Raw genomic sequence first — 8,655 nt, 5'->3', positions numbered from 1 at the left:
CACATAAGCAACAAAACTCAGCAGGAAAACGAAAATCAATACGCAACATGTAATGCAGAATGAAACTTTAGAATGACAAAACGCAGCACGAAACGCAAACATGGTGAAGGTAAAAGCGCGGCCCACAAGCACCAAGTTCAAATTTCAAACTCACATCCAAATTCCATTACAGTCAAACTCTATATAAGTCCATTAAACTAGCATTGAAGCTTTTCCCCGTCTTTCTGCTAACAAACAACACCTCACTATCTTCTTCCTCATATTTCCAGAATCACAATTCTGTAGAACTCTCACCTGCATAACTTAATTTCCAATCACCATTTCCACCATAATTCAACTCACAAACTTCCAATCACCATCACCGCCACCTGCATAATGAAATCACGTTCTGCAAGTTGAACAAATCGCCGCACCACCGTATACGAACTGCAACTCCATATCATCACTGCACTAACGCATACAATTCTGCAAACCCAACTTCTAATTTCTAACATCTAACTCCTAACATTTATATTTCGCATTCTAACCTCTAACATTTACATTATGCACCTAACTTATAACATTTAAAAAGACTTGATTCATTTATATTTCTTTAATTTATGTACTATAATTCTCATTCTTCATCATTTGCTTTATTGCTTTATTCAATATAAAATGAACAAAAACATGATAAAAATGGAAAGGACATAAAAAGACTTGATTCATCTTCATTAAGACCTAAGCATGGAGTTATGGACATATGGACTATGGAGACTTAGAGGACTCTTTTAAGACCATTTCATTGGACCTTGGACAAAAATTATCGACCTAAGCATAATTTGGAGCATATTGGACTTTGTAATATTTCATTACAAGGGAGCACTCATGGCACTACCCTCAAAGAAAAAAGGGAGTCATGTTTTGTAATATCATTATGCACTTTTTAGCTTAGGACACAATGCACACACAAGACTTTCTCTTGGGCTAACTTACAATGAGACCCTTTATTTCTCAAACAAATCCCTTGTATTTTTCAAGTATCCCTCTCCCCACTTTGATGTACTTTTCACTCTCTTTCCTTTGTCTTGTTATTGCTTGTTAGCTAACCTTAGAACATAGGATCATCACCATTTCATAAACAATAAACAAACCCTTGATCCAATCTCAAGCTGTATTTTCTCAAATCAAATTCAAAACACCATAAAATACGACTAGGATTTTATGCCACGAGCCTTAAGTGGCAAATAAGGGATGATAATGGAGCTTTCCTACACTCATTTTGAGTATTTTGAACACAAGATGCTTGACTTGGTAGTTTGAGACACTCACCTTGACTTGGTATTTTGTACCCACGAACTACGAGGTCTGATTTCTCACTTCGACAAATGGGCATACATTGGCACGAGGACCCAAATCCTTGGCGAGCACACTAATTAAAAATCCATTTCCACTCCATAAAACTTTACCAACTAAGCATTAAGGTAATGACACCCATTCAAGTGTAGACATCTTAGATGGTTCCCATCAATAACGATGGATGTGAGGGGTGCTAATACCTTCCCCTTGCATAACCGACTTTCGAACCTATTCGTGGTTGCGATGACTATTCTTTTGGGGTTTTCTCGATATTTTCCCTTTCCTTTGGAATAAATAAAAATCGATGGCGACTCTGTATTTTTCGTATAGCGACAGTGTCGACTTAACTTATTATAGGACTGAAGATCTTCAAGAAGAACGGGGTGGGTTATAATTGGATTTTGAGCCTTATATCTTTTTTTTATTAAAAAAAACCCATGAACTAGGCCATGTTATAATATGAAAAAGACCTAATTGATGCAAGGTTTATTTTGAAAGTGTAGTATTGAAAGGTTGCGTTAACCCGACTCCTAGATATTTATTAATCTTTTGTGTTGGTATTAAGTCCATGCATCATCTTTCACACTTTGAATAAATTAGTGGTCCATTCACTATACATCACATCATTTCAATAATGACGTTGATTTCAAAACTTGCATAAGTATTACATTAAAATTAACATTTTTGAATAAATAATTTTATCTGCGATTTAGCGCTTATCATTCAGGAAGTTCCAACAATGAATAATCAGTGAGGAATTCAATCATTTGTAGTGGACCCAAGTTGGGGAAAACCATCTAACGACCTTATTGACCAGGGGAAAGCAATCAAAAGACACTGCATCCCGGGGAAAGTCCCTCAAAAGATCAATCAGCATTGGGGAAAACTATTTCATGATTCCTCCAATTTGAGGAAATCCCTTTAAGGTTCAGTAAATCCCTAAAGAATTAGTTAATCAGGGGCACCCTGCTTCGAGGTTCTAAACACTGGGGCCATCCATATTAGAATTATATTATGGTAAAACGACTTCCAAACTTCCTCTCAAGGCAATCTCTCTAGAGACCCAAAAGGCTAGGGCAAGGTACGTTATATACGGATAAGTCCTCTCCATACCTTCAAGCCGCTCAAGCAAGACACTGGCCCACATCAGCAACTATTGATTTCAAAAACGAGTGTCGGAACTTATGCTAGCACAACATCCCCTTTACAAGAAACTTTTTGCAAGAACCCTTCTTGGTCTTAATCGTTCAAACATTCAGAGAATTCTCATGCATTATCATCAATCATGTTTGCATGCATTAATATTACTCTTGCATCAGAGCATGCATCTCATCTTGTGCATCATAGAAGCACACGTATGTCAAATCCCAATCTTATTTGGCAAATAATTTCTAGTCCACGTCTGGAAACTCATTCTTTTTTACCAGTTCTCGTCTGGTAGCCAATCCAAGTCTTGTCTGGCGGCTTAATTTTCCAGTCAGTTCCCATATGACAACCTTTTTCCAGTTCCCGTTTGGTAGGCTTTTATGTCAGTTCCCGTATGGCAGTTAAATCAATTCCAGTCCTCGTATGGAAGTTCAGTTTCAAATCCAATTACTGTCTGGTAGCCAGTTCCCATATGGTGGCTTAATATTTCAAATTCACCTCCCGTCTGGCAGTTAAATCATTTCTAGTTCCCATCTGGAAATTAATTTTTAAATCTAGTTCCCATATGGTGGTCACATTTCAAAGTCCAAATTTCTAGTTGGCAAACATATCCATGAACCCATTGTATGCATTGTTCAATCATCATAAAAATCATCGTCATGAACTAATCATGTCGCTTCAGTCAAGCATATCATGCAACACATAAGCACATTGCACATCATGCACAGAGCATACAAGCATAAGCCTCAGCCAGGATTCAATGACCTTTCAAGGAAGTCCAATTTAATCCTTATTAGAATCAAGATTCAAGGGTTATTTTGAGATAAAACTTAGTGTAAGTTGCAAGAGCCTTTTCGAATTCAGTCTGTGGAGGTGTTTATCCAGAAGCCGAGTTTCTTTTGCAGTAAAGTGATTGATATTTCCTAAATGAACTCTAGTGTTAACATAATTTATGCTTGGTTTCCCTAGTAAATATCTCCCCACATGGTTCCCTCTAGAATTTTCTCCAGCAATACTTCATGAGCTCCCCATGGTGAGTTTCTTTTCTGCAGGATTCCTTAGAAAGGTATCCCCAACAATGTTATTCTCGACATGTCCCTGTGATATATTTGTCTAGGATAGACATCTCTTCATAATATTATTTAATGATTAACAGTTTCCCCAATGAGTCCTGGCGGCAAGAGTTCCCTAACGGACAAAGTTTCACTAAGAATTCCCAGTACATCTCTAGCAAGTCTCCTGGGTGTTTATTCCCTAGAGAGTCTTTTGTATTTCCCAACAAATTTACTTTCAGCCATGAGTAGCTGGATGCACTAGCTTCATCCAAGAGTAGTTGAAGCAATGTTTTCATCCAAGAGAAGATGGATACATTGTTTGCATATATTTGTCTTCAACCAAGAGCACCTGGATACATTGTTTGCATATATTTTTCTTCAACCAAGAGTAGTTGGATGCAATAGCTTCAACCAAGAGAAGTTTAATGCACTTAGTTTCAGCTAAGAGCAGCTGAATATGATGTCTTTAGCCAAGAGCAGCTGAATATGATCATTTCTTCCCAAGAGAGCTTGCCTTCAACAAAGAATGTTTGATAAATTGTAAAACCAGATCTTTTGTAACAAATCCATCCCCTACAAAGTTGTATAACTTGTTTACATATTTTTTGAGATCTACTGTTAGCAAGAAGTGGCGAAATGTGATCAATCAATCCTAGAAAAATCTGTTGTTGGCCAAGAGCAGCTGGACATGATTTTCTAATCCCTGGAGAAATCTACTATCAGCCAAGAACAATTGAACATGATTTTCTAATCCTCTGAGAAATCTATTATTAGTCAAGAGAAGTTAAACACGATTTTCTAATCGCCAGAGGAGTCTACCTTTAGTCAAGAGTAATCGAACATGATTTTCTAATCCCTATTGAATCTACCTGTAAGAAATGGATTTGGTTCTGCATGTAGCCTTATGTTTTAATGATATAATACAAAGATTCATAAAGAAAAAATTTGTACCCTAATGGTTTTGTTAAGTATGCAGGTACTAGATATAAGTTCTGACTCTGAAGAAGTGACGTGTAACGTCATCAGACTCTGAACCTAGTGCACTCTGACTTTGAGATATGTGTACAATGTTAATTAAGCTCTGGATTAATCTACTCAACGCTTATAAACATTTCTCATCCAAAACTTTATGACTCTGACAAGAGAAGCCTCTGACATTGTCAAGCTATGAAGACTTGCACTCAATAACTCTGATGATTTATATCACCAGACTCTGAAGACCGGGTTCTGATGAACTGGATCAAGACTCTAAAGACCAAGGTTCTGAAGGCTCTCTCATACAAACTCTAATTCTTATTCTATGTGTGCTTCATTAACTCTCTATCTGAAGCCCCTGAACAATTGAAGCTAAAATAAAAACGTTTCACGTGAGAAAATAGTACACAGTACATAATCAATATTCCTTCCACTACACTAATTTTGTGGGAAAAGGATTGTATTATTGTACTATTGTGTCTCCCATTGTCACAGACCGTTATGCAAGGATATAACTACATTTGTGCATTCCGTTTCTACCCTACAATGGATATTTTCATTGCCTATATAAAGGAGTCTTGGGAGAATGGAACAGTGCCAACACTAAGAGAATATCATCTGTGTGAACATTGCATATTGTGAATATTTTGATAAAAAGAAAAACAAACACACAAGGAACATTTGTTCATACACTTCATAGAAAATATTTTATGTGAAATTATTTGTAATTCATTTGTGTAATCTTCTTTCTTAGAAGCATATTATAACACACTTTTATTTCAATAGTTGCGATTGTATTTCCTTGAATGACTAGGGTATAGTTAGAACTACTCAAAAAGGCATTGACAATTAGTCTTTGTGGTTGTAATCAAGTTTGGTTATAGTGGATTAAGTCCTTGTGATAAGGAGAAATCATCTTGGCGGGTGGACTGGAGGTAGTTTTATTAACAACGAACCAAGATAAAAATAATTGTGTTCATTAGTTTTGTTCTCACTTTTCTCCTTGTCATTTTTTTTTTGCAAAAATTTTCATTCTAGAAATCCAATTCCAACCCCCTATTCTTGTGTTTCCATTACCTTCAATTGGCATCAGAGTTTCGGTTCTGGTATTCATTGTTTATCAACACACATCACAATTTCAGATAAAGATCCAATTTTTTTTGTGAAACACAATGGCAGGAGTCCCCCCCCCACCAGTTGCACCCGTTGTTAACAATGAAATAGATCACTATAGTGCCAAACCCCCAATTTTTTATGGAGACAAATTTGACTATTGGAAAGATAGAATAGAAATTTTTTTCTTGGTAATGATATGGATCTATGGGATATGGTAGTTGATGGATACATTCATCTTGTTGATGGCAGTAGTAACAAGTTAGAAAGAATAATGATGCGTGATCAACAAAAAAGAAATATTATAAGAATCATCATAAAGCTAGAACCATTATGCTGAGTGATATATCGTACTCTGAGTATGAAAAAATCACAAATAGAGACATACCTAAGTCTATATTTGATTTATTAAGGATTACTCATGAAGGAAATGCTAAAGTGAAAGAAACCAAGGCACTTGCCTCGATACAAAAATATTAAGCCTTTTAAATGGAAGATGATGAAACAATTGAGAAAATGTTCTCAAGGTTTCAGACTCTAGTTGAAGGACTGAAGGTTCTGGATAAAGGCTACTCTACTGCAAATCATGTTAAAAAAATTATCAAAAGCTTACCCAAGAGATGAAGGCTGATAGTAACTGCACTGAAGCTGTCAAAAGATTTGAACAACATTACTCTTGAAGAACTTGTAAGTTCTTTGAGAAGTCACGAGATAGAGCTTGAAGAGGAGATCCTCAAAGAAAAGTTAAATTTATGGCTCTGAAATCTATGGGAAAGTCTGAAAAGACTAAAGCCTTTTAAAGCTGAAGAAGAAGAGGAATCTGAAGAAGACTTTGAAGAAGATGATGAGTTGTATCTTCTTCTTCTTTCAAGAATAATAGGTGACCCCCTTGAGTATACATCTAGATTGAAGAAGTTATGTGTTGGAAGACGTTATCTGCTTTGAGTGCAAGAAGCCAGGTCACTACAAAAATGAATGTCCTAAGCTGAGAAAAGACATACCAAAGAAGACTTCATAGGGAAGAAGACATGTTTGATGGCTACCTAGGATGACTCTGAATCCTCAAAAGATGACTCTGAGGAAGATCAAGCTAATGTGGTGCTGATGGCAAGAAAAGAAGCATCTGATGATAAAACTCAATCAGAATCAGAATCAGAATTTGAGTCAGACTCTATAGAGGTATTTCCTAATCTAACTCGTTCTAAATTAGAATCTTGTTTATCTGAAATTCTGGAAAAATATAATAAGCTTCAAAGCAAATACAAGGATCTGAAACAAGTCTAAGTATCTGAGTATGAAGCACATAATAAGCTTAAGAAATATTTCACCACTCTGAATTAAGAAAAAATTATTCTTAAAAATGACAACTCTGCACTTCAAAGTAAGAGTTATAAACTTGAGGAAGAAATTCTTTCAGAAGATTTTGTGGATTCTGAAAACGCCATAAAGAAAATATGACAAATATTTTCAAACATTTTTGGCTAGAAACATAGATAGAAGCAAAATGGCTTCAATCATCTATGGAGTTAGCAGAAATGGAAGAAGAGGAATTGGTTATGTTCCTAAAGAAAAACCTATTTTTTTTAAAAAGGCAAAACCAAAAGCTCTTTATTACCATTTCTCATATGAACATACACAAAATGATTATTCTGCACAAAAATCCAAGTTTGCTAAGAAATCTTGGAGAACAAACCAGAAATGACCCAAAATAATGTGGGTACCTAAGGACAAGATAATATATGTTGCAGTCATCCTTAGCAGCACAATTAAAACACAAATTATGGTACCTGGACTCTGGGAGCTCATGACACATGACAGGAAGAAGGCATATGTTCCAAGATCTAGAACTTAAGTCAAGTGGCTTTGTGGGTTTCAGAGGTAATCAGAAAGGGAAGATTATAGGCTCTTGAACATTTGTTAATGATTATCTCCATTATATTACTAATGTTTTATTAGTTGATGAATTAATGCGTTATTTATTGTCCATAAGTCAATTAAGTGACAATGGTTATGATATAATATTTAATCAAATGTCTTGTAAATATGTTAGTCATAAGGATGGATCGATTCTTTTCAATAGAAAAAGGAAAAATAACATTTACAAAATTAGACTTTCTAATTTTAAAATTAAGAATGTAAAATTTCTAATGTATGTTAATGAAGAGCAATGGGTCTAGCATAGACGATTTGGTCATATTAGCATGAGAAGAATTTCTCAGCTAAATAAGCTTAATTTAGTCAAAGGCATTCCAAATCTGAAGTTCTCTTCAGATGCTCTTTGTAAGGCATGTCGGAAAGGAAAGTTTTCAAAAACTTCTTTCAAAGTAAATAATGTTATTTCTACCTCTAGGCCTTTGGAACTCTTGCATATGGACCTTTTTGGACCAGTGAAAACTGCTTATGACAATGGCAAGGAATACAGATTAGTCATTATTGATGACTACAATAGATGGACATGGGTTAAATTATTAAGACACAAGGATGAGTAACATTCTATTTTCTCTACCTACTATTGACAAGTGCAAAACGAGAAAGACTTTAAAATTTTTAAAGTCAGAAGTCGCCATGGTGGTGAATTTGAAAATAAAGATTTTGAAAAACTCTTTGATGCAATGGAATTTCCCATGATTTCTCATTCCCTAGAACTCCACAACAAAATGGAGTTGTAGAAAGGAAGAATATGACTTTATAATAAATGGGCAAAACCATGATCAGCGAGACAAATGTGTCTAAGTACTTATAGGAAGAGGAATTTAACACATCGTGTTATATTTAGAACAAGATCTCTATGAGACCTATTCTGGGTAAGACTTCTTATGAATTGTGGAATAATAGAAAACCCAACATTTCATATTTCCATCCTTTTGGATGTAGTTGTTTTATTCTGAACACTAAAGACAATATGAACAAGTTTGATTATAAGGCACAAAAGTGTGTAATGTTAGGATACTTTGAACGCTCTAAACTATAGAGTATATAATGCTGAAACATGAATTTTTGAGGAATAAATCCATGTCAGATTTGATGACAA

This window comes from Lathyrus oleraceus, chromosome 6, assembly GCF_024323335.1.
Source record: "Lathyrus oleraceus cultivar Zhongwan6 chromosome 6, CAAS_Psat_ZW6_1.0, whole genome shotgun sequence".
Taxonomy (NCBI): Eukaryota; Viridiplantae; Streptophyta; class Magnoliopsida; order Fabales; family Fabaceae; genus Lathyrus; species Lathyrus oleraceus.
This window is presented reverse-complemented; position numbering follows the sequence as displayed.